The sequence below is a fragment of the Stegodyphus dumicola genome, chromosome 10, assembly GCF_044657685.1.
Source record: "Stegodyphus dumicola isolate Sdum_Otavi_A_Nest chromosome 10, ASM4465768v1".
Lineage (NCBI taxonomy): Eukaryota > Metazoa > Arthropoda > Arachnida > Araneae > Eresidae > Stegodyphus > Stegodyphus dumicola.
Genome location: NC_140777.1, coordinates 125,295,858 through 125,323,638, shown reverse-complemented (window position 1 = coordinate 125,323,638; position 27,781 = coordinate 125,295,858). Strand labels below are relative to the sequence as shown.

At 33.1% G+C, this 27,781-nt stretch overlaps 1 long non-coding RNA gene across 1 annotated transcript; it reads right to left on the bottom strand.

Moving 5' to 3' along the window:
• Positions 1 to 11,631: 11,631 nt before the first annotated feature.
• On the bottom strand, positions 11,632 to 25,378 carry LOC146995091 (uncharacterized). The gene is made up of 5 exons (XR_015043679.1): positions 25,317 to 25,378; positions 22,281 to 22,349; positions 20,844 to 20,921; positions 20,541 to 20,606; positions 11,632 to 11,806 (listed from the first exon to the last, which is right to left on the bottom strand). It is a non-coding gene; the product is annotated as an uncharacterized LOC146995091 (long non-coding RNA).
• Positions 25,379 to 27,781: the final 2,403 nt, after the last annotated feature.

Genomic DNA, 27,781 nt, shown 5'->3' with positions numbered 1-27,781 from the left:
GGTGTCCGCCGATAACATCGTGGCAAAAACGTCGCGGAGAAAACAACGCAAGGTGAAAACATCGTGCTCGAAAACATCATGGGAGAAAACATCGCAAAGACAGCATCGGAGAGCCGGTTTAGACAGTCGACCTGTGAAGACCACGCTGCGTTGCGCTCCTGGTATTTTTCGATTTTTCAAGTGGAAGTTTCACAGTGCGAACTGCGTGTGATAAATCAAATTGTGCGTGAATGTGAGCTGAATCCAAGGATACATCGCATTAGTATGTGTGCATCGTAGTTTTCAATAAATTTGTGAAAAAGTGTGTTCAATAATTTTGTTCACCTCATATGCCGTCCTTGTAACGGAAGGGTGCCGCCTGGCCACCACGTGGTTGCCGTACTAGGCTTAGGAAGTCCGTCGAAAAAATTCTAAGTCCAGAAATCCGTGATTTCTTTTCAAAAATCAATATCTTCGTAATTAATGCACTTAGGATTACCGGGTTTTCGGCAAATTGGTAAGTTCTTCATATACTATTATATTATATTTTCAATATGGCTATAACTGCATTATCTTCGATATTAGTATCTTAAGACTAACCTTTTCTGGAACCTAGCTAAAATCTGGACCCAAATAAACTTAATTTTCTGATTGCTGTCTGAAACTTTATAAAATATGCTAGTAACACCAAAGGGTCTGTTCATTGGGCTCGGAATACTAGTTTAAACATGATACTTGATTTTGTCGAAACGTTGTGAATTTCGACACAACTCCTTCACGTCGTCGAGTGCAATTTCGACAAACTCCTTACAGTGTATTCTCCATAGTTTTTAAAACTGTTTACTGTTATTTTAGCTGTGTTATATCTTTCTGAGCCTTTTCTGTGTGCCTTTACATATCGTATACATATTTTTGATTGATTATATATTATTTTATATAATAATATATTATTTCTCTGTTTATATTGAACATTCATTATGTTTTACTGATATAAAGCATATTAACGTCATTTGTAATTATATTATACCAGTCTGTTTCTTATGGGAAATTAATTACCTAGTGTGAGCTTATGTAATATTCACGCATCGCTATGCCTCAACAATCAGTTTCGTTTACGGATGATCCAGTGAATGACAACTTTGATCCTACTGCATTGCTTGCAACTGATAACAATTATAGTGACAAAGTTAATTTGTTATACGATCATATTCGTGCCATTGCAACTCTCTATCGAGGAGGAAAGTATACACTTCCTTTCGAACCACGAGAAAAATTGCTCCATTCATTGGATGCGTTACGGCAATTGGCTCTTCAGGGCCCGGATTACATCCCGAAACCAGCCACAGTTGAGGCTGAGGTGAATACATCAACAGTGGTCTGCTGTGAAGTTATTCATAACCCACCTATTATTTCATCTCTGCAGCAAGTTCCTTTAGTTCCAAATCCCCCTAAATTTTTAATTAAGCAGAAGTACCTTATCAGAAAACTCTCAAAAATTATGGACATTCTCCACAGTTATGGATCTGATCTATGTCAGGTTGTCTAATGTTAATGGTTTTTTCCTGTTTTCATAATACAACTGTATTCTTGTACACTCCAGTTGCATTCTTGTCTGTTTACATAGTGTTTTCATAATACAATTGTATTTTTGTACACTCCAGTTGCATTCTTGTCTATTTACATATTATAACTATATTCTTTCTTTTTAATAGTCCCAGTATTGTTACAAATATTATTAAAAATTGTATTGTATTTTAAATGCACTATAAGATATTGCACAATAAGTATTATACTCGCAACCTCAAACTATACATATGATATTACTATCTTACTGAATTACAAGCTACATATTAAGTATTCTAATCTGGTTATATATCAAAAATATTGTATCGGGCATTGTAATAACTATTGTATCAAACTATTAGCATTGTATCATATTTCATTATAATTACAATATACAATATTTGCACTCTAAGTACTGCATTATATTCTAACTAGTCTATTAACTTAATTTACTTATTATTTTAATTCTTGCATTAATTATTGTATTAAGTTGGTAGTTAGGTAATATTATGTTGAGTTACAAGCTCTACCCTAAGAATAAGTGATGCAACATATTGAAATTATGAACATCGTATCGCTATGTATGCTTTAGTATGGAACTGTAAATTAAATTCTTTGCAATACAGAAACTGGATTATTAGCATAACGTTATAAGTAGTCTTGATTCAACTTGGCGTTAACTATTTTATTGAATTACATGCAGAATTTTAGACTTTAGATTTCAGATTTAGTTTATTGATTATATTGAATTATATGTCGTGTTTTGCATATTGCACAGAATTATTAATATTGAATTGATCATAAGTATTTTTTATACATTATATTGGTATAACTATATTGTTGCATTGTATCGCATATTGCACAGAATTAATAATATTGAATTGATCATAGGTATTTTTATACATTGCATTTGTATATATATACTGTTGCAAAATATGTCTTTTTATCCTCAGTATTGTACTGAAGTGTTGCTTTTGTGTATTGTATACAAAGTATTGCATTTAATTCACTTTAGTTATTAAGAACATTGTCTTATAGGCATCATACTATTAAGAATAAATATATTGTACTTCTTTTTATACCCTGAGATACGTATTGAATTAAATATTGTATTAATTATTTTACTGAACTAGCAATTATGTTAAAATACTGTATGAAAGTTAAAGTAGTATTTTGGTCTCTTTTTGCTTTAAATATTCCATTAAATTATAAATAGTATCATAGACGTAGCTTATCGATTTTATACTGTATCATATGTCTTGTATTGCATATTGCATAGAATTATTACCAATTACTTGACAATATGTATTTTTCTACATTGCATTTGTCTATATACTGTCACATACTCTATTTATTTACTCTTAGTATTGTATTGTACCTATTGTTGTGTCTTGTATGCTAACCCTGTAAGCATGTTAATTTACCTATTGTATCACATATCTTACGTATTTGCAGTACATTATATTATATCGTATAACCGTATTGTATAATATATATATTAAATTGTGAGTTATGTATGGATGTGTATCATCTTATATGAAATTGCAATGTTGTGAGCATCGTATACATAATAAAATTGCACTATAAGTCCCCTGCAATACAGGAAATGTGTAGTTGGTATCGTAATATAAATAATTTTGCATTAACTTTTGTAATTGAATGATATAGCATCTATTATCTTACATATTAGTTGTAAATCATATTGTACTGTATAATGTATTATATAATATATACATTAAATTGTGAGCATAGTATAGATATGTATCATCTTGTATAAAATTGAATTATAAGTTCCCTGCAATACAGTACTGTGTAATATATATTAAATTGTGAGCATCGTATAGATATGCGTCGTATAAAATTGCACTAATATAGGAAATATACAGTTGGTATAGTAATATAAATAGTGTTTTATTAACTTTGCATTAACTATTGTATTGAACAATATGGCTTATTGATCTTATATTGAATTATCTATCTTGTCTTGCATCTCGTACAGAATCATTAGTATCGTTTTACCTTGTATTAGTATATATCTGTATATGTGTATGTATGTATATATGTGTGTATGCGTGTATATATAGTTGTATAATGTATCCTCTTTACCTTGCATTGGTATTTATATAGTTGCATAATGTATTTATGTATTGTATCCTTGCTTTGTACACTAACTATTGTATTGAACTTACCATCAGTATTAAGATCATTACATCATCGATATCATGCTATCAGCATTATTATCAGCCTAGTATGTAGCAGCAGTAGCAGTTTTGTAATATTTAGCATTGTATCAGTTTGTAGTACTGTTTGTAAGTATTCTAGTAGTAGTTTTGTAGTATGTAGTAGTAGTAGTTTTGTAATGGTGTTTACTCCTTTGGTTTTCTATTGTTATCGCTATCTGTATGTGTTTTGTTCTAATTATGTCTATGTGATTCTAGTATTTATTCAAAACTGGCACTTGCACCTTTGTAATCTTATGCTTTGTCAAAACTTCAAATGTACCCTTTATTTATCTATTTATTTATTTATTTATTTATTTATTTTTTGAGCCCTTGTCTGGCCATGTATTTGTTGAACTTTGACTCAATAAATACTAGGCCCGGGCGGTTGGTGTGAACATGCTTCTGGGGGCTTCTTTGGTCTTTTGGACTGCCACCTGGATGGCCTGGTCGCTGGGTTTCGGTGTATGGTGCGAGGCGCCTGTGTGGTCCATCTGGCTCAAGATAGAGGTGGACGTGTTGCATATGCCAATTAACCATTACGGTAAAGGGATGGTGCACACGTCCCCCGTCAACTATCAACTATCAAAGACAGCATCGCAGTTCTAAAACATCGTGGTAAAAAATAAAGTATCTACAAATCATTGCATGACGATAACATCGCAGACATGCTTTTTTCAGGCTTTAATAATTGTAAATGGATATTTCCATAATGATTGAGTGCAAGATGGAAAGAAGGATAATTTTTACTTTCATATTTTTTATTGACTAATAATTTTTTGCTGATAAAGTAAGAAGACAACTTAAGCATAGGAAATTAATGCAACTTATAGCCCTTAACAGAATTTTAAACCGACATAGTTAACTAACAAAGGTCATTAATAAATTATTTTTATAAAGTTTTTACTGGTAATTTTTCATGAAAAGTATAATCTAAAAAAAGGTTAGAAAAGGAAGGTAAGTAACTGCATGACCTTATCTATAAAAAATTGCAAAGTTATTTATGAGATTACTTGCTTCACTTTTGTTAATCTAATAATCTTATAGTGAAAATTATTTCTTGTTTTGCTTCAGTTTATTCTTAGACTGTTATTAAAATTTTCATGCACAGCTTGCAGTCAGTTACTTGAATGTCGATTTGTTGGTTATGACGAAAGTTAGCTATATAATATTTCAGTAGGATTTGGATTTATTAGATTATGCCAAAGCACACTACGTCTATCTGCTTAAGGATTAGGATTCCTTTGTGGAGTACATTCTCAGGAACTGGTTCATATGCACATTATACTTAAGGAAAATCACGAAAATCTTCACGCAGTTTTTTTGTTTTTGTTTTTTGTTTCTTAGAAATAATGTATACTTTCAGTGAACCTTCTTGGTGATTATCTCCCTAAGACGAACAGTGTTTTTGAAAACAATAAACATAGGTTTTAATCATTACGTGAGTTCAGCACATCCACACAAGATTAAAAAGATATGGAACTTTGAGTGGTCGCTTTAAATTGGATTGCTTACATTTACTTTTAGATTTATGCCGCCCATGTATAAAGGTTTGGGATGCCGGGCTGCGATACCAAAGGTCCCGGGTTTGAATCTCGGAGGAGGCATGGCTGTAACTGCACTTTCCTTCATAGGAGGCAAAGTTGGCCAACCTATTTGGTGTCTCTATCCAAGCCGAAGTCGGCTGAGAGCTCGCCATTGGTAACAAAAACTTTTAGATTTAGACATTTCTTATTAAGAGCGTTTAATACCCCTTTCTCATGTCGATTTTTAATAACAGATGGCGCTACGAACGTTGAGCAATAAAGACTCAAATCTGTAAGACTACCTACAGCCTGGTTACTATGGCAACGACGCTTCCTTCCTCTGTACTTGTTTGGCGGGAAAGTGAGTAAGCCATAAAACACATCCCCTCAGTTGAACAAAAGACCTGCTGTCATTTCTTCCGTGTGTGACTCAGACTGCAGGGTATGTTTTGAACAGGAATAGAACTTTTTCACCTTTGTGTTGAATGAAAGATATCTGTGAGATACGTGCAGCAGTCGCTATTTCTTTTCGCAAAATTTGTTCATCACGCTTTTCAATGTTGCGTAATGTTTCATAATTTGCCGTTATTTTGCGGAAGAAAACAAATTTCATCGCGACATAAAAATTATATATAAATGATTTTATACTTGATGATATGTGTATACATATATAGCACGCACATAATATTCCATTTACTCATCCATCCATAATATTTCATAAATTACCATCCATAATATTCCATAAATATGTGTTAGCACTTTCCAGAGCTTTATATATATTTTTTACTTGTATTATAAAATCGTATAACACTCCTAACTATTATTTTTTTACTTCAAAAGTGGATAAATCATTATCAAATTTTTCTAGTACACGGAGAAATGGTCTATGTATCCACACACATAAACGTAGTAAAAGATACTATTGTTGATTGAATATCTTTTGGCAGCAATATCAAGATGCAACGAAAATTCGAAATCAATTAATAACATGCATTTTATTACAAAAACACTAGCAGGACGTATTATTTGCACAAAAAACTTAGTGTGGAAATAATTTGCGGCACATTATCTGAGATCCGCTTTGAATGAATACATAAAGTGTTATAATGAACAATCAGTTTTAATATTTCACTTGATACTGAAATGCATAAAATCAAATTGCGTTTCTATGTTTCAGGTTTATAAAATACAGCTGATAATTGAAGGGGTATCAGGTTTATAAAGTACAAGCTGATAATACATGATAAGGGAGAAGAAATTCCTAAATTACAAAATTGAATATTATATTTTAATAAAGTAAAATGATACATATTATAGATACATCCTAAAAAACGATAATATATATATATATATTGTATATCGTTGTATACCGTATATATATATTATGTATTTATATGTATATCTACTCTTTTCCGGATGTAACTGTAATTACGTACTGTGCTGGTTTATCATCTTCCTGTAGCGATGCATTTGGATTTGCTGTGTATGAATCTGTTTCATTGAACAGGAACAAATAGGAAACAGAATATTGAAAATTGAATTTTTTTAAAGCATTAGTAATTTATATATATTAGATTGACTAAAAAGAGTATATTCATGCATAACGTATAAATATGCGAAGTGAATACTTTTTGGCAATCACCTTTCTAGGATGATCATTTTTAAAAATAACCAGTACTGTTGATAAAATAAACACCGGTACGATCTATCTGCCTAAGGGAAAGGATGCCTTCGTGGAAGACTTTCTAAGGGAAATTGGCTCCTAGACACGTTACACAGGGTAAAACCACGAAAGCGCAACCAGTCCCTTCGCGGGATTCGAAACTCGGGCCGAAATACTGGTGTTCAGCTACTTTACCGCTTCGTGCCTCATTTCAGAGCGGATTCGCTATATATGAAACAGAGTAATGTGCTGTTACCGTATTTAGCAGCCTGCCTTTTTCCTTGACCTACCATAAAAAAATAAAATAGCAAAATTATAACAGCGTCTCTAAAAAGATGCTTTGCTATATTCTCATTAAATCTTTATCATTCTGCGCTACTAAAAACGAAGTACGATTATTTCAAATTCAAAATTTTATAACATTACTTTACAGAAAGCGATCTCATGTCTTCTAAAAATAAAACCCAACATCTGTTTCTACTCAAGCGCTTACTTTCTAGACAAAGTAATTTCAGTGTAACGTACGTTCAGTTTTATCTAACTTTGAACGGAAAAAAAAAAAAAAAAAAAACTATGTACATAACAGGCAAAGATATTAACAGCACATAAATTTAATCAATTATATTGGATTACCAGAGGAGAAAAAAATAATTCGATGAGATAATTCTCTGAGAATTCATAAACGCTAAATTAAGAATAAATTTTAAAAAATGTTTACTAATGAATACATGTATTTGCATAGTAAGTTTCCTTTTTTAAAAAATTTTTCATCTTTATCACGTTTATCGGAGTGTCGTATTTAACTTCACAATTATGCTCCGAAATTTCATTGCTGTAGATTGGATTATTACCAATATATAATTCTACTAGTAACCAGAGCCAGTATTAGAGGTTTTTGCTGCTCACTACAATATCTGTGGCTCTTACTTCTGCCACGCGCCGCCAGTGGCTGAGTGGTTAAGAATATTGATTACTGGAAGTTCGACCTGGTTTCGTTCGATCCCAGGCGAACCAGCTGGCTGCATGGTTTGTTTTCCTGTTGTGCAACATGAATACGACCCAGTTTCCTTCAGCAATTAGGCTCACCCGCGGCCGAGCGGTTAAATCGCTGAACACTGGTAGTTCCGACCTGGGTTCGAATCAAGGCGAACGGGCTGGCTACATGGGCGTTTTCATAATCTTCCCCGTGTGTAACGTGTATGGGGAGCTTTGCTATAAACTAAACTAAGCCTTTAGAAACTTCCTCCACGAAAGCATCTGCTATCTGCCACCTCGTGGCTTTGCTATATTCAAAGAGCCTAACCCAATTCTAGCACTCAGTTCCTCTCTAAATTCTAGCGGGCGAGCGCTAAAGTCGCCTATTACTGGTAGTTCAACCTCGGCACATTATCTGAGTTCAGCTTTGAATGAAAACAACATAAAGTGTTATAATGAACGATTAGTTTAAAGATTTCACTTGATACTGAAATGCATAAAATCAAATTGCGTTTCTACATATCAGATTTATAAAGTACAGCTGATAATTGTAGGAATATCAGGTTCATAAAGAACAGTTGATAAATACATGATAAGTGGGAAGGAATTCATAAATTACAGAATTTAATGGTTGTAACGAAAATTTTAAGCACGAACGTTCTTCATAAAGTTATGAAAAAAAAGCAGTCAGTACCTTTAGTGTGGATAGTAATCACTACCAAAAATCTATGCTTTTCTGCCAATTTTTTGGTAGTTTTTCAAAACCTTCGGCTCGGAAACTTGGTGGCCCGAGTCCAAACACAGGTCAACCTCATTTCGGACGTCTTGTGCAGAAGTGAAGATAGGACCAGCAAGATGTAGCTGAAAGTCCGAACGTGCGATGTCGGGGTTATATGGTGAATGTGGTGAAAGATCCCTTTCGAGTCCGTACAGAGGCTAGCCGGTGAATGCAGACACGTATGGTATTATCTTGATGGAACGTTACCTTTCTGCGCCGGAACTCAATTCGACTCTTTTCCTTGATAGCAGCGTCAACATGCACTAGCATCTCGTTGTATCCTTTACTGTCAAGGGTTTTACCTTTTTCCATATACTATTTGTGATTAATACCACGGCAATCCCACCAAATACAAAAGAATGATCTTTTTGTTAGTCAAATTACGCTTTACGATGCTGCCGACGGACTCACGGGCGCAGATCAACTAAATTTTTGGCCTATGTTGTTGAAATAAATTTATTTTTCAACACAAGTGACTATCCAGATCACCAGATCCAAAGCATGATCTTTTCGTTAGTCAAATTACGCTTTGCGACGCTGCCGACAGGCTCACCGGGCGCAGACCAGCTCCCTTTTCGACCTATATTGTTTGTGTAAACTTGTCTAACTTTGAAAGAAAAAAAAAAAAAAAACTATGTATATAACACGCAAAGATATTACAGAACATATACCACGTTTATCGGAGTGTCGCATTTGACTTTACAATTAAGCTCCGAAATTTCCTTGCTGTAGATTGGATGATTACCAATATACTTACAATCCTACTAGTAACCAGGGCCACTATTAGGAATTTTTGCTACTCAGTACATTATCTGTGGCTCCTACCACACGCCACCAGTGGCCGAGTGGTTAAAACTACTGAATACTGGAAGTTCGAACTGGTTTGGGTTCGATGCCAGACGAATCAGCTGGTTGCATTGTTTGTTTTCACCGTGTGTAACATGAATACAAGCCAGTTCCCTTCAGCAATTAGGCCCTCCCGCGGTAGAGGAATTAAATCGCTGAACACTGGTAGTTTCGACCTGGATTCGAATAAAGGCTAACGGGCCGGCTGCATGGACGTTTTCATAATTTTCTGTATGTGTAACGTGTATGGGTTGTCAATTTCTCTAAGAAAGTTCAACATGAAGGCATCCTACTGTGCTTTGCCATAATAACCTAATCTAAGCCTTCAGAAAATGACTCCACGAAGGCCTCCCATCTTAAGAAGGTAACCCTCGTGGCTTTGCTACATTCAAAGAGCCTAACGCAGTTCTAGCAAGCGAGCCGCCGAACACTGGTAGTTCATCCGGAGTTCAAGCCTCGATAACGAGTTGGATGCATGACCGATTTTGGTGTTTTCCAAATTCACCTGCTTTGGCGTAATCAAACTCTATAATTCTAAACAAACTGACGTTCGGTTCGGCTCCAACGGCTCTAGCACCACGTTCCAAATTATAACTACAGTTCAACAAATAAATGTCTGGCGTATACATTCGAATAACCTAAGTAAAAAAAAAAAGGGGGGGGGCTTTTTAATTTCTTCCACAACCAAGCATGCATGCATGCACATAAAGCGAATAAAGAAAAACTTATGGAGTGCAATAGGGTTCTAATCCATAACATATTTAGTTAGTGATCGCCATCATTGGGAGCTATAAATATGCTATATTGACGGGAAGGAGAAAATTTTACTTCCTGAGTGAGCTAATTCAGAACTAGTCATTATTTCATCTGTCATCTTAAATTTAGGATGTCAAATTACGTGACTAACAAAAACCTAGTATTTATATGAAGCTTGATAAAAATCAAAGTTTTGAAGACATCATGTTCGGTTGATTACCATTATGATCAGCAAATAACAACAGCAATTTACTGATGTCTTTCTTATCTTTATATTCAGATGTAGTTTTCAGGGCAACTAGAGAAAATTTATTAATTACTTTTATTATTTTTGATACTTTATACGTACGAAGATACATACTTGTAGGGAGAGAGATATAAATATCATATTCGAACAAATAAAAACAAATCGTAACTTGAAGACCCTAGAGATACGGCTTCTGATTGCTTTTCAAATTTTTACCATATTAGTAACGATATAATCGAATAATCTTTCAAAGATTATTGTTTACCGATTTTAGGTAACAACTAGAAAACATTTTTTCGAACTTATCCTCAAACAAGTTTGCTATTGGTAATGAATACTGCTGTATCATGAATCAGGTACGGCGCTATGCATTTTGCTGACTTTGTACGCAATAAATTCTGTTGTCAAGTGCCCTTCCCACAAAATTCTAAAATTTTATTGCTTGATGCTTCGCTGAATTTTACAATTTTGCTGTACGTAAATTCTGCCGTACCGGCAGTGATCATGATTTCAAATTCCCCCTCCCCGAGATTTACTGTGTTATCTGAAAAACAGCTCACAAGTTGCTAAAAATAGCTATAAAACTGGTTCCACAGCTTTTAGCAACGGCCTCCCGTTGTGCGTTTGGAAACTCAGCTTTTGAAAGAAAAGGAAGGGGAATAATTTCTCTCTGACTACAGTATAGATGAGGTCCGTGACTTTGTTTGAGCTACTGCAGAATGTTCTGAAGTACACTTTTTTCTGTTTCGGCAACATTCATCTTGAGAATTCAACACTTGTTCATTAGCCCTTAGTAATTGACAGAAATGCTTTTAGAAAGTAGTGGGTTCATTGATACCAACAAAATGGTTGGTATCAATAAACTGGGGATACGTTAGTTTCAGTTGTTGGGTTCAAATGAACCTTTCAAATACTAAAAAAGTCCTTTTGCATAAAGAATTTCATCTGAGAATAATTTTCTACTTAAAAATGAGTTTTGCAGTACTTTTTAAATACTACTTGTATTTTTATTTTCGAAAATTTTCATAAATATTGTAATTAATTATTTCCAATTTTAATAACTCGCAGAAAAAACACAATTTTCAAGAAATTTTTTTATTATGGTTATTCAAACTTATACTAATATACAGCATCTTTTATATTCCTTATACATTTGACACTGCATGCTTCAACCTGCATGTAAGTTTCTCTTCCTTAGTAACTCCTGACCCAGAGACGTCTCAATGAAAGCCAAATCATGCACAAAATTTTCACCTGAAAAGAAAAAAAAAAGAAAATGATAAAATATTTTTAACACCATATTCTCGACCCCCCCCCCAAAAAAAAAGAAATTGCAAGAAATACAAATTTCTAACAGAAAAATGCATTTTCAAGCAGCTGAAATTGTTTCACAAATTAATAATGCAGATAGCAAATGTAACATATGGCACTATTGCCACTCAGTGCAATCTCTGCATATCCTAAATTCTGCTGGCTGATGTCTTCGTAAGTTCTGAACATTTTTTTGCCTCTAAATTTTGCTGCTCAGTGCCCTCTGCTAAATTATAAAATTTTGACTACCACTGGTTGCACAGGCCCTGATCAAAGCAAAGAGGCAAGATGCTACCTGCTATTGATAAACTGCCTTATAAATACCACAAATCTAAATAAATATCAGTTTTATTTCCAAAACAGAATTATCTCACAGCTAAAGCATTGCCTTTGCAGAAAATCTTCTAAATGGAAATAGAATTGCATCCACATTACATGTGCAGAATCCCAATAATTCATTATAAACAGTTCCAAACCATAGTTAGGCTTAGAACTCACAACAGTATTCTTCTTGGAAGTCTTCCTAAGGAAATGGTAGTATATTCAGGGAACATGTGGGCAAAATCATGACAGTATATCACAAGCCTAATTCTTGACCATACATACTAGAAAGATCACAGAAATTCCTCACAGGAAGCTAGATTCATATAACAAAATTTCATGCAACATATGGCATATGGGAAAAAGCAAGGACATTATAATCACTAGCATAGTTTATACCCAAATGAGTTGCAGATGGTGCACTATGTGCTCACAGCTGATTATCACTAATGCAGATATATATTTACTAATATTTAGAAGATGATGAAGTATAGCAAAATATACAAAACATTAGTCCTTAAATCCAACACATTTTCTGATTTTCATACCATCTAGAATAATAGATTTGACGTTAGGTACAATATCAGAATTTTGGGTACATGAAATGTGAAATGGTTTTTTATTTTTAGTCACTGTTTCTAGTAATTTGTTCGAAAGTAACAAATAAGCTGGTTTCAGTCTGTCAATGAAATGTTAACTTGTCTGTCCTTAATTAAGACTCGGAAATATTTATCATATTTTTTCACCACAAAAAAATGGTCCCTCAATAAGCAAGTTCAAGTGCCTTTTTCACACGATCAGTTCTCACAAACACATGAGAACATGATCTCAAGTCTTTATGCATAAATATTTTATGTTTGTTAGCAGTTGATAAACTGGTGCTGATCCATAAAAGACAGTAAATTTGTTACAAATGGTTCAGGTTTAGTTTTAGTGGTAGGTAGTCGAAAAACTCACATGGTAACCTTATTTGCATAAAATATACCATTTGAGCTACAGAGTGATTAGTATCAGGACATATTGCAACTCTGAATCCTAGAAGGATTTCTGTCCATCTGATGTTGCTGTGAGCCTTTATTGCATTTTTTTAAGTTCTGAGAAACTGCTCAATTTTCCCACTGCAATGTGGGTGGTATGGAGTGGAACGTAAAACTTTAGCACCACATACTTTTGCAAGGCTCTTGAAAGGCTGCGACTCAAACTGTCTTCCTTGATCTGAGATTATGGAACTAGGCACAACAAATCTGCTAATCCAATGATTGTAAAATGCTTTGACAACCATTTCTCTTGTGATATCTGGTAAAGAAACTACTTCTCCCTAACAGGAAAAATGGTCAATAAATGTCAGATAATACGTCCTACCAGCAGATGGTGGTAATGGCCCAATCAGGTCAACTTGCACAATACTTAATCTAGCATGAGGTGCTTGGAACTCGGCTATTTTAGATTTTGTATGCCTGTTGACTTTGCTCCTTTGACAATTAACAGGACTTTAAGTCTATTCGTGAATTTCTTTCTTTATATTTGGAAAGATAAATTTTTCAGTCATCTCGTTGACAGTTGTCCTGATACCAGAGGAGCAAAATTATGAATTTGATGAAACATTTGTTGTCTAAATTGCTTTGAAATAAAAGGCCTGATACTGGTTGTTGAGCTGTCACATCTTAATGTTTTCCAAAATGCTAATGTAGATGATTTAAATTTCAGTGAAGCACTACCTGTCATTAAATGTTGCAATTCTTCATTATATTCTTGAGCATCTGCTACTGCTTCATAGCCAGTAACTGAGACTACTTCAACTGCAACTAAATTTTCTTTGGCATCAATATGCTGAATATCAGTTGAAAATTCCGATATATACTGAAGTTGGTGTTGTTGTCTGGGTTATGCCTTCCCATTCTTTTGCTTCTATGCATATGACAGTGGCTTGTGATCAGTAAGTATGATGAATTTGCATCCTTCCGATACATGTTTAAAATGCTTGACAGAAAGATATATTCCTAAGAATTCTCTGTCATAGGTACTATAAACCTTCTGTGCATTATTTAATGTTTTAGAGTAGAACACAATAGGTTTTCAGTCTTGTTCTTGTTCTTCCAATTGCTGCAATACTGATCCTATAGGAAAGTCTGATGTATCTGCACACAAAGGGTAATCCATTGGGAAACACAAAAGGGCACCATTGACTAAATCAGATTTGCACTTCTCAAACTGGTGAATTCCTTCATCTGTGCAGGCCTACCAGCGGCAGAGCGGTAAAATCGCTGAACACTGGTAGTTCGGTCCGAGGTTTGAATCCCGCGAACGTACTGGCTGCATGGGCGTTTTCGTGGTTTTTCCCATGTGTAACGTGTATATGAGCCAGTTTCCCTTAGAAAGTCCTCCACGAAGGCATCCCTTCTCTTAGGCAGATAGCCCTAGTGTGCTTTGCCATAATTAAATACACTAAACACCTTCATCTGTGCATGGAACTTTACAATGATCTTTTTTTATCACCCTTTAACATTTCGTGTATGACTCCTTGAGTTTCTGCAGCATTTTTCAAAAAGCATCGATAAAATTTTATCATGCCCATAAATGAACAAAGCTCATGTATTGTTGGTAATTTACATTGCAGATTACTTCAACCTTTTCTGGCAGCGAACAGGAACCTTCTGTAGTTATGAGGTAACCCATAACTTATGTTTAATATGTAATACATAATGTAATATCCCACCACATTACCCATTTCCAATCCTCAGATGTCCAGTGTCTTTTCTCGACACCACTGAAAATGAAGTCTTGCATGTCGGCAGAACTGAGTGATTTTCTTACAGGCACCAAAACTATGCATTCCTATCCCTCTGCAATTCGCTGCACATAGTTCTAGCTGAAATTTGTTGGGAAGAGCCTTGGTTGACGATTTGTGATAGTTGAATCCGTGTTCTGCCGTACAATTCATCGGAGATACCGCCGATCACTGTCTTTGAAAACTATGCTCGAACTGCAGTTACATTTTTTAGAGAAGGATTCGAAATCGATGCCCCCACTAAATGTGCACCAACAATAAGCCCCTTTTTCAAATGGTGAATGATCTGCCGCCTTTTTTCCCCATTTTACTTCATTCATCATGAAAAGCACTCTTACACCTTACTTATACTGGCATTTTAACCAAGTATAATCCACATCATAGAAAAAATTTGGATATTTCATCCCTAGCATGCATTCAGATGAAAATCTGAAAGGTTTCTTATTGATTGGCCAGTGTGTGTATTATTATATTATGCAACATGAGGCAGCATTAACATGTGGAGCTGGGAAGGCTTCTAATGATCACCTTTCTCTCTTGTGAGAGCAGGATGCACTGAAATTTGATGTCCTTATTTTTTAGAATGGTTATGAGTTTTGTAGACAAGTGGATCATCCACGTTCAAGATATAAGCAATCATCTTTCCACAATACTCAATTTTGTATGTCTTCTTCTCAAATATCATTGTATGGATGTCCTTCCAGCTGAATCAGGAGCAGTGACTTTGTGGAGGTTTTCCTTGGAGAAATGGACTTATATTGGAGTTACACATGATTCAAACCAAAATACTTCTTTACCGCAAGTATTTAAGTTCAGAGGTGTAACATGTTGTGCAGAAAATATTCTCAACAAGTTATCAGCTATGGATCAAAGCACACAAGAATACTTAGAAACAGAAGTGCATGAGGAAACATTCAAAAAAGAGATGACTTTAATTTTTTCCAATGTTAGTGCAGCACAGGTGATGCTATTTTAAAAAATTATTTATTGAATTATGACAGAGGTCATCAAACTTATTTTCTTTTTCACAGAAACTGTGACTTTATGGAAGTCTTCTTTGCATAAATGTAGTTTTACCAAAGTTACTGATGATTAAAACCAAAATATATGATTGCACGCATTATTTACACTGCAAAATATAACATGTGGTGCAGAAAATGTTCACAACAAGTTAGCAGCTATAAATGAAAGCACACAGGAATATTTAGAATGAGAAGTGGATGATGAAACATTCAGAAAAGAGATGCAATGGCAGTGCAGCACAGGAGATTCTAGCTTCAAGTATTGATTACAGAATTATGGCAGAATTGATCAGACGTATCTATTACTGAAAGCAGAGACTTTTTGAACATATTTTTTTTAGAGAAATGGGGTAATATTCTAATTAGGTATGGATTTAATCATAATGCTTTGTTGCAGGCATAGTTTTTATTCAGACGTAGAAAATGTTACGGTGTGCTGGCTTGGCTTGTTACTGATTACAAATCAAAAATAATTTTTGGTTTCCTGATTCTTTTCTCTCCTGCATTCTTTCTAGGAGATGAAATAATTTTATCTGCTTCTGAAATTTCAATTTCTCTTTTTTCTTGTGTTTGTTTTACAGAAGCAGTGGCCTGTTTTTGTTTCTCATTCTGTGCTCTAGCATCAACAATATACTTCGGTTCTCTAAGAGACATTTTTCTTGGTGCTCTTGGATCAACAAGCTCAGGAAGAATACAATTCACGTAAAATTTTTCGAGTTTTGGAACTAAACTGATCCAGAAAGTTTTGTCTTCGGGTATTCTTAATGTGATTGCATCTTCTCTGCACCATATATATAAATCACACCAATTCCTCTCTGTTATGGCTAACTGCCCTTGAATTTGAAAATAATATTTGTGGCTTTTCGGTAAATAAAGATTATTATCAGCATCCATCCGAAGACCAACAGAATTAGGCTTGCTGAAAAAGTCTGACAAGTCTGCTGAGAATCTGGCTGTATAAGGACATTTTATTTCAAGTAATCCATCTTCGTCTATCAATCCATCTGGCGAAGTACAAAGAAAGGGATATTTAGGATCAATAAAAAGGCCACAACGTCTGATGTTTTTTCCCATGTGCTTTTCCTTGTATTGATTTAAGGCTACTGCTTCGTTAGCCAAGCCATACTTTAATGCTTTAGTTGAAACGTTATCATTATATATGATACGTTTCACTAAAGCAGCACTGAGTGTTGTTGGACGCCTATCAGCAACATCTTTGAAAAAGGATGATGATATTCTTCTTGATCTTTCAGATGATGACTGTCCACGTGTTACGGCCTCAAGAGAATCTTTTTTTGGAACTTCAATTGATATAAAAAAATTTTTAGCTGCCAATTCATATGCTTCATCTGATAGGTCTGGTTTCTCAGGAAAATCACCATAAGAAATATCCCCACCTTGCTGAATATGTCCTGCTTTCCTCATATTTCTCTTTTTCTTCTCAGTGTCAAAAAGTCTACGTCTCTCAAGACGTTTTACATGGCGCTTATTTCTGGAAGCTAAGAATTTCAAAGTTGGAGTCCTGGGGCTACTTCCTGTTACAGCTTTTTGTGCATTTTTTTGCCACTGCTGTGCTGGATTTTGATAGGCCATGACAGCAATACTCGCACGCCTGTTCATGCCACCAGCTTTGGAAAAATCAACTCTTTTTCCACCAGATGTTTTACACAGTTGACTCATGAAGCTTTCAGCAGGATTATTTGCGGCATTCCAAATAAGAGTACTGCTACACGATATCAGTACTCTTCCCACTTCTGCTTCAATAGCTTGCAACATACCCGAGGAAAAAATTTCATTGTATGTGCTGTCCAACTCTGCACCTTTCTTTGCACAAAAAGCACTACAAGCATCATGCTTGCCAAATATATGATGTGGCCCATTTCTCAAGTCAGATACTAATGCATCAATAGCTTCTTGTGTGTGCTGATAATGGCTAGGTAAAGCATGAGCTTTTATAGCTACTCTAGCACCTCTGACTAACAGTGGCATTTTAATTTTCAGCAATTTACGGGCAGCAATTCCTTTAGCCCCTGGGAAGCGCGCAGTATTTTGCTGAAGTTTCTCAAGAGCTCTGCGATATCTTCGAACAGCATGGTTAGCACATTCTACTTTGATCACCCGTCCTCCATATGAAACGCTTTCTTTCACTTTGGCCATTGTGTTAGCATCTCCATCTCCAACAAGTCGAGTACAACGTATTTTGTGAACACACTGGAGATAATTCAGACCTTCCACAATGGCACTGCTTTCCATACCTGTAGAAGGCCCATTCCAATTTCGCCAACAAAGGTGCACTTTATTTGGCATCTTGCCATCTTCAATAGCACTGCATATAAGGCACACTTTGTTGCGAATTCCAACAAACAAAATTTTCTGGGTGACCATGCCTATAATAACAGATATGCCACTTGAAGCATTGTAACCATGCCCATAGCTTCTTTTACACCAACCTCCATCAACAATGACAGTTATACAGTGATAACCATCATTATCTTTATCATTGCGAAGTTCTGCCTGCCTTTTTTCCTCTTCTATAGCAGCACACATAGTTTCCTGTGCACATCCCTGTATTATTTTGCCAGTAGTTCGCTCACAAGAAGCAAAGGTTGAGTTGCTCATATACGGAATTTCCATGATGCTAAACTTTTCCTCCTCTTGTAAAAATCCACTGCCAGTAGATAACGCACCTAATACTGCAAGCTGATTTAGGCTGCTTTTCTCCATATCAGAACAAATTGTTGCCATTTCCCCACATAAAATTTTATCACATACATAGTTATATGTAGTGACAAGACCACGTTGAATCACTTTGTTAAAAATAAATGATCCTCCAAATTTACAATTTAGGGAATGTTGCTCTAATGTCCTAGCCTGCACTATTACAAAAGACATATTGCAAATTGTTCTGCCTGATGGTAATGGATTTGCCTTTCGTCGATCTTCCCTTTCGATAATTAAAGGTGAATCAGGACACAGAAATTCATCATTAAGGTTCTCCTGAAGAGGCTCAGACTCCAAGCTAAAATATATATATATACAATATATATACATATATATAATTAATATATATAAATATTACAAATTAGGTTTAAATTTGGCTTATTTGATGACAGCAAAGCTCTTGATCTTCCTAAGAGGAGGAATGCTTTCATGGAGGACTTTCTAAGGGAAATGGCTCATATACACGGGGAAAACCATGAAAACGCCCATGCAGGCAGCCCATTCGCAATTAGGTTTAGGAAATTTAGGCAACAGATAGCAAATAAATTAACAATAATAATACACTGGATTACCAGTATATTACTACAAGAAGATGAGTCATCTTCACAACTGCTGCTTCCATGCTCGCAGTGTCATTTGCTTGTGCAATATTAGTCACTACTTTGTGTGCCGGAGGTTTCACATGAAGGGCCTCTACACCTGAGTATAAAATGTTCGTGTTCCAGTAAACACTGAATTCAGAGGGGCAAGAATAACTCTTTCATGGTGGATAACTCAGTTACCAAATGGCTTTCTAAGGCTCTATTCAAGCCGTTGTATAAATGTCATAATTCCCAACTAACAACGCTTTGTAGTCAGACCTTGCTATGTCACAAAAACTAGTTTGGGCATTAAGCTTGAAGTTTTCAACTTTGTGCCGACTTGATATAAGAGTCGGCCAATCAGAGCATATACATAAAACCTATTGAGAGAGAAAGCTGTAGACACATACATGCATGCACAAATTTAGCTTCTCTAATTGGCTATGGCTTAGACCCTCTCTCGCAGGTGTGAATGGAACTCCCACATTTTGTGCCTTATGATTATGTGTCTATGACATTTATACCATCATGTGAACGGAGCCTTAGGATGGCATACCAAGAAGATGCACTGTCTTGTGGGGATAAGCAATTTATACTCCTAAGCCTAAAAAAAAAACTTGGAAAAAAAAGATCACGACTTAAATTTGTTGTCTAATTGCTCTAATTTGAGGCACATTATGAGAGGAAAGCAAAGGTAGTAATCAGAATTATTTAAAAAATTTTATCCTTATATTTTTCTTAAAAATTCTGTAAAATAATAAAATTTGTGGTTTTCCTCAAATAAATATATATGGAAAAAATAACAGCCACATAATCACAGATTTCATTTTGTTATATTTTATTAACAAAATTTAAATTATTAAAATCTCTTTCATGAAGGGAACATAAAACATCATGAAAACAATGAAAAAGAAGCAATATTTAAAAAAGATAGTAGGCTTATTGATGAGGCTCCCATCAAAAGAATCAAACCCCAAAATATTTTCATTTGCTTCAGTGTCCCGACTGAAAATTTCACTGATTTCAATGAATATATTTTTAAAAAAATCTTTTATTTTCAAGTTCTTTCATGCAAAATGTCCAAATTTGGTACAAATCAAATTCATCCCCCTCTTTTTGATAGCTACAATATTATATTTAACAGTTTTAATAGCTATCAGTATGTAAACAACATAATGTAACACCATAAAAGAAAAACATAAATGATGACATTTTAATTTTGGCATAGAGAAATACATATTTACCCCAAAAGAGAGCTTGTATTTCTACCTTCTACGTCAGAGTCAATAACTGAAATGTCCAGATCAGAACTGAGAAGAAAAGAACCATAATTAGTTTAATTAAGATACAATAACACACCGACCAAGTATTAATTTGAGAGTCAAGCAACAAAAATCAGCATCATATTTTGAAATATTCACTATTTGAAAATATAACGCTGATTTTGGTTGCTTGACTTCTAAATTAATACATAATTAGTTAACCATAATTAAGTAACTGTAATATCATGCACAGCTAATATCTATTTTAAAAATAAACCAACTTACCTCAGGAAAGCCTGGTTTGTCTTAGGAACATTAGCTGTAACTTCTGGCGTAGAAAAGTCAAATTTTTCACTTCCGGACCTAAGAATGAAAGAAATAAACTGCTATAACATAATTAAAAAAAAAAAAAAAAAAACATGAATAAATAAATAAATAACACATAACAAATTTAAGCATTAAGCTATGTATGACTACCACCCATCTCAGACAGTGCGACAGATATTGCTGTATACTGTTTCGCCATACCCTGTGTAGCTATTATATCATGCTGTATAACCACAGTTTAGAAAAATTACAAAATGTGTTATTTATATCTATCTAAAATGGTACATTACTACATGATTTGTAAGAATAAATTAGAGGGCTCTGCGAATGAAATTCCTTCCAATTAAAAAATGTAGGAATAAAGAAAATGCAGGAATTGCAAATGCAGAAATGAAAAAGGGGATTATATTTTTTGTACAGAATCCAGATGACATATTTTTCAACATTTTAGAAATTTCAATATTAATTTTAGGGGCATAAAATATTAGGCCCCTAAAAGCAGAATATAGTTTTTAAATGTTCAGATAATCTTCCTATGAGAAGAATTCCTTTGAGAAGTACACATCTGAACCACAATTAAAAAACATGTACAAGAACACAGCTGAGGACTTCTGTTTGCAGAAAGTCTGTCACATAACATATGAAAAGTTTCTTATTGGTAGATTTTTGATCAGACGGATATTTTAATGTTATACAGAGAAAGCATTCACTCCCTTTATACTGGAGATAATTCAATTTGGACAATGGCAAAAAGGCTAAGCAAGCCTGAGCATATTGGTCCCATTCTTGGCACTAGTTTGGTTTACGCTCAAAATACACAGCAGATATTTTCTAATTACCTGCATCCCAATATCAATTCAATTCAGCTTTTGGTGGAATTTAACATTTGTGACATATTTTTCAAAAACTACACTTCACAACATGCATACATGACAAATACACAGAACCATAAATAAACAAGCAATAATATATATTTATATATAAATTTTACTAAATGATCATAAAATGTTCCAACGCTAAAAGAAAGTTTTAACATCCAAGTAAATGACATAATAAAAAAAAGCAAGTTGAACAGCGAGCACATGAATAAATGTGCATACACCTGTTAAAATATACCATAGGTAACTGACAAAGCATTTCGTAGCAAACATATGACTATAAAATTTCCAATAATACATGTAATGATGGTGAATTCAATTTAGATCGCAAGAACATGCTCATACTTTTGAAAAGATTCAATTATTTCAGCAATTCCTTGTGAATTGGAATTTACCCTTTCAATATTTCCCAACAATTTAGTGTGAATGGAGGAATAAATTATTATAACAGAATTGAACAATTATTAGCATCCCCTCATACACACACATACAAAAAAAAAAAAAAAAAAAAACTTACTTTGTAAAAAAATCATCCGGGCAATGATTCTCCTTTGACACAGATGCAGTTGTATCAATAATTTCTGACCTTCAATAAAAAAAAATACGCATATTTTACTTCGGAATTAACTTACTACGAAATCATAAACACGGGGTAGTCGATATAAAGAATAAATTATTTCTCACCTTTCGAAAACATCCGCTTGTTCGGAATCTTCCACATCTCGGGAATTTAATTTCATATTTTTTTCTTGAGCTCGACGTTTACGCTGAATTCTGGATCTTTTATTAAAACCAGGATGTTTTTTCGGTCGTCCTTGATATTTTCGCATATTTTTTGCAAACTGACCACAGTACAAATAAATGTAAACAAAGCGAGTGCGGAATAGCAATGCAATAGGGTTGCCGTAAACGTCATTCTGCTGACAGCTGACAATGTTTAGTGAAAACTGTGTATAAAGGAATATATGAAACGCTTCTAAATATTATTTAGAAAAAAATATGATTTATAACTGATATCAAAATCAATTACTTCGTGAATTTTTGCAGAAATAAGATTACAATGTTAAATTTTAACTCGTAGCGCCATCTATTGATGGCTTTCCAAACTACACATTAAAATTACGTATTTCAAACTAATTTTTTTAAAATATAATATTTAAGTAAATTTCATTTCAAACCTGATTCTAACATTGTGATTCGAAAACTGACCTATTGCTTTATATTTCTGCCAAATTGCACGCAACATAGTTTCTTAATTAGCGATTCTGCGTGTAAAAAAATTTTTAGTATTGTAATGCTGCTGTCGTAGACCACCTTAAGCACTTAAAAGTATGTTATTTGATTTTTCATATACATTTTACTTGAAAATTTTGTATTTCTTGAACTTGCAGTGATCAACTACAATTTTAATGTTTTTCTTCTGTGTTTCTTAATTTTTCAGAATATCTTAATTTATGCCCTTCAGAAATCTGTAGCGAAATTAAAATTAATATTTCTGAGTGAGATTGTATTTTGAGGCAATTCTTTGTCCTCGGAATTCTTTACCTAACAACTTTGAAGAGACTAATATTTCTTATAAATTTTTAATTAAAGATAAAATTTTATGAAATAAAATCTTAATCAAATTTCCATTAAATTGTTTTCAAGGATAAAAACTGCACATATTTTACATTGACTTTTATTTTCAATGACTGAAACGTTTCAAGTACAATTTTTTTTGTACTTAAATGACAAATTGTTTGGAATAAAAAATGTAACTTTTTTATGTATTATTTTAAATGTTTTATAAGCATGTGATTTTGAATATCAACCATAAGTAAATTTTAAAATCCGAGTTCGCTTCGTGCATGATAATTGTTTAGTCAAAATAATCAGAAAGAATATTTTTGAAATAAAATGAAAGTATTTAGTGTTCTACGCATCTAACACATTTTAGAAAACGATATCTTTAAAGAAGGCATGTTTTCTATAGTTTACGTTTTAAATCAAATAAAAATATCTTTTTCATCTTTATATTTCATGGAGTTAGCCATTTCTTATACTTTGATATGCGTTCTCTTTAATATACATGCAAGGCTTAATTAGTATGTCGGTTGTGATTCATACTATATATTAATACTTGTATATACTCGAATCACTTTTTTTTTTTTTTTTTTTTTTAGTACTGGTTTGCTCAGACTCTCTCTTTTTTGTTCATTTGTTCATTTTATTGTTGCAACATGCTTAATTTTTATATAGTGGCGATGGTGTGGGAGTGTGAGAAGTTGTATATAGTCCTTATTTATTTTAAATATTGTCCTCATTCATTTTTGTAGTCTTTATTATATTGTACATTGTCCTTATATATATTGGTAATAACCATGGTTTCTTACTGATCCCGTGACTCAATTATTTTAATGCGTGCTATATGTTAGTGCACATTTCCCACTGAAAATATATTATAAAACACTATTAATAATTATTATAAAACTCTATACGTCTTCAAGACATTAAACGCAATTAATTCAAACAGACTCATGAATCTATGAATTTTTATGAGCAAAAATTTATAATTTTACGTGTGATATAGTGCAGAATATCAAAAACAAGGATGTACAAATTGTCAAAATATAAAATATTTATATGAAAGGAAACATACTTTTTTTTGAGGAGTTAAATGTATTTAACAAATGGTATTTAGAGAAGAAGTTTTTCTGCTTGAAATCTGAGTAACTAAATACTGAAAATTTAAAAAAACATCTTAAATTGTTTAACCCTTTCAGTCCCAGTTTATTTGTTAGTTTCAACTGATTTAATTTTTTTATGTATTCTTGGTTATTATCACAAATGAAATTAACAGAAATTCACAGTCTGTCACTAAGCCTCTATAAGAAGAGGCGCGCGACAATTTTGTAGTGGGGATGTTAGAAATGATGCCTACTACCAGTGGGACATCAACTATGTAATAAATTGATGCTTTTAATTCCATCTAGGCTTCTTTAAACATCTACTGGGACTTATATAACCTATTGGGACTGAAACGGTTAAGGGAGAGAATTAAATGCTATATTTCACCGCACTTAAAATTTTCAGAATACTGATTTACGGGTTTTTTTACAAAAGTTCATTTTTTAATAAATGATTTAGCTTTGCATTTTATATTCAGTTATTTTATTCATAAAATGAAATTTTTTCTTTCATTAATAATAGAATATATTTGTTTCGAAAGAGAAGTGAGAATCAGGTTTGGCTGGAAACTGTAGCAATGCAAGATGAGAGCAATTAGGAATTTTTCGGGAAAATAACGCTTGAAGTTCTGAGTATTGCTAATTATAGTATTGGGGAGAGTCAACTATTAGGACAGGTGTTTCGATCAAGCTTAACTCCTGGGGATCTGTCCCCTCTGGCCGCTTAAGTTTTTTTGGTTAATAAAAGACAGTTGAAAATTTCAGTCATTACTGATGATGCTCCACGTACAGAAAGAAATAGCATTTCTTATGTTATTAGTATTTGTATGTTTTACAGCTACCATGCAGTTTAAAAAGAGAACCCAGAAAAGTTTAGTTGAGTTTACCAAACATGTTTAGACCGTCCTTCCTGGTTTGTTTTTGATAAAGCCCTTTGCCTCTTTTGCATATTTATTCACATATAAAGATTTATTTAGTTAACATATAATTATATCAATAAATTAAAAATATAGATTAATTAATTTTGTTAAAAATATAGATTTAATTGAAATTTTTTCTTTTTCTTTCTTTTTTAGCCAAACTTCAGCAATACGAATAATGAATAATACAACATTTTAATCTTTTTCCAATAAAATTACATATTCATGTAGTTCGATTAAGGAGGCGAAACTTCCCGATTATACGTATGATAAAAACATCATAAATTCAAACTTTGTCGCTGAGAATGGTAAATATTTAGAATCTGAGGAACAAGAGTTTCCAAAATTAAATATATATTTTTTAACTATATAAATTTTAAGCAGTGTGTTTTCAGAACTGTGCAATATGCATTTATTTCTTTTTTTTATTGCTTTATTATTAAATACTTCTTCAGACCAATGAGAGAAATATACACATTTTCTCGAAACATGTTTTACTCTGTCAAAATAACGTTAAAAATTTGGTGTCCGGTCTTTACAAGCAAAAATTATAAAATTTGTTTTTACGATTTAATGTATTTAAGGCATGAAACTTTATGTATAAATAATGAGAATAATATAAATAAAAAGAAGTGAAAAAATATAAGTCCTTTACACGAAAATGAAATTGGTATAATGTTTTAAATGTACTGCGTTTTTTTTTTTTTTTTTTTTTCCCTCAGTTCAATCATCAAAAGACGTCAGACAAGCAATTAGTATATTTGTTATTTACAGTGGTGTACATGGATAAACTGAATTCTACATTTACCTTATAGCACACCTCTTATTGATTTCCAATTCACAATATATCTTTGTTAATTATTATGAACTGTGAAACTAAAACTACAGTTAATTGCAGATGAAAAAAACTATAAGATTTGTAAATTATTAAAACAAAAAAATATTTTTGTTTGATTTAAAAAGTAAATTAGAGAAATTAATATGCCTTCTTTCAAGATATCTTTTTCCAGTAGTTTAATGCGTAGGAGCACTAAATACTTTCATTTTACTGAAAAAATGTTCTTTCTGGTTATTTAATTAAAAAATAATCATGCAACGAAGCGAACCCGGATTTTAAAATTTAGTTATGATCGATATTCAAAATCATATGTTTCTAAAGCATTTAAAATGATACATAAAAATATTACATTTCCTTATTCCAAACAATTCGTCATTTAAATACAAAAAATCTGTACTTGAAACGTTTCAGTCAGTGAAAATAAATGTCAATGTAAAATATGTGCAGTTTTTATCATTGAAAATTAATTATATAAGGGAAATTTGATTAAGTTTTTATTTCATTAAATTTTATCTTTAATTAAAAATTTACAAGAAAAATTAGTCGCTTTAAAGTTGCTAGGCAAAGAATTCCGAGGACAAAGAATCGCCGCAAAATAGAATCTCACTCAGAAATATTAATTTTAATTTCGCTACAGATTTCTGGAGCGCATAAATTAAGATATTCTGAAAATTAAGAAACACCAAAAAAACATTAAAAATTGTCTTAAGAAGTTGGTCACTTTAAGTTTACAATAAGTAACTACGAAATTATCGAATAAAATGTATATGAAAGTTTAAGTAATACTTTTATAGTGCTAATAAGAAATGTCTAAATCTAAAAGTAAATGTAAGCAATCCAATTTAAAGCGACCACTCAAAATTCCGTATTTTTTTAATCTTGTGTGGATTGGTGAACTTGCTTAATGATTAAAACCTATGTTTATTGATCTTAAAAGCACTCTTCGTCTTAGGGAGAGATAGTCACCAAGAAGGTTCACTGAAAGTATACATTATTCTAAAAAACAAAAAAGAAAAACAAAACAAATCAAAAAACTGCGTGAAGATTTTCGTGTTTTTCCTGAAGTATAATGTGCATATGAACCTGTTCCTGACAATGTATTCCACAATGGAATCCCACCCCCCTTAAGCAGATAGCCGTAGTGTGCTTTGGCATAATCTAATAAATCCAAACCCTACTGAACTATTATGTAGCCGACTTTCGTCATAATTAACAAGTCAACATTCAAGTAACTGACTGCACGCTGTGCAAGAAAATTTTAATAACACTTTAAGAATAAACTGAAGCAAAACAAGAAATAATTTTCATTATAAGAGTATTAGATTAACAAAAGTGAAGAAAATAATCTCATAATTAAGTTAGTAATTTTTTTATACATAAGGTCATGCAGGTACTTACCTTCTTTTTTAAAATCCTTTTTCGATTATACTTTTCATGAAAAATTACCAGTAAAAACTTTATAAAAAATTATTTATTACTGACCTTTGTTAGTCAATTATGTCGATTTAAAATTCTTTTAAGTGATATAAGTTGCATTAATTTCCTATGCTTAAGTTTCCTTCTTACTTTATCGCCCACCAGCGGCCGAGTGGTA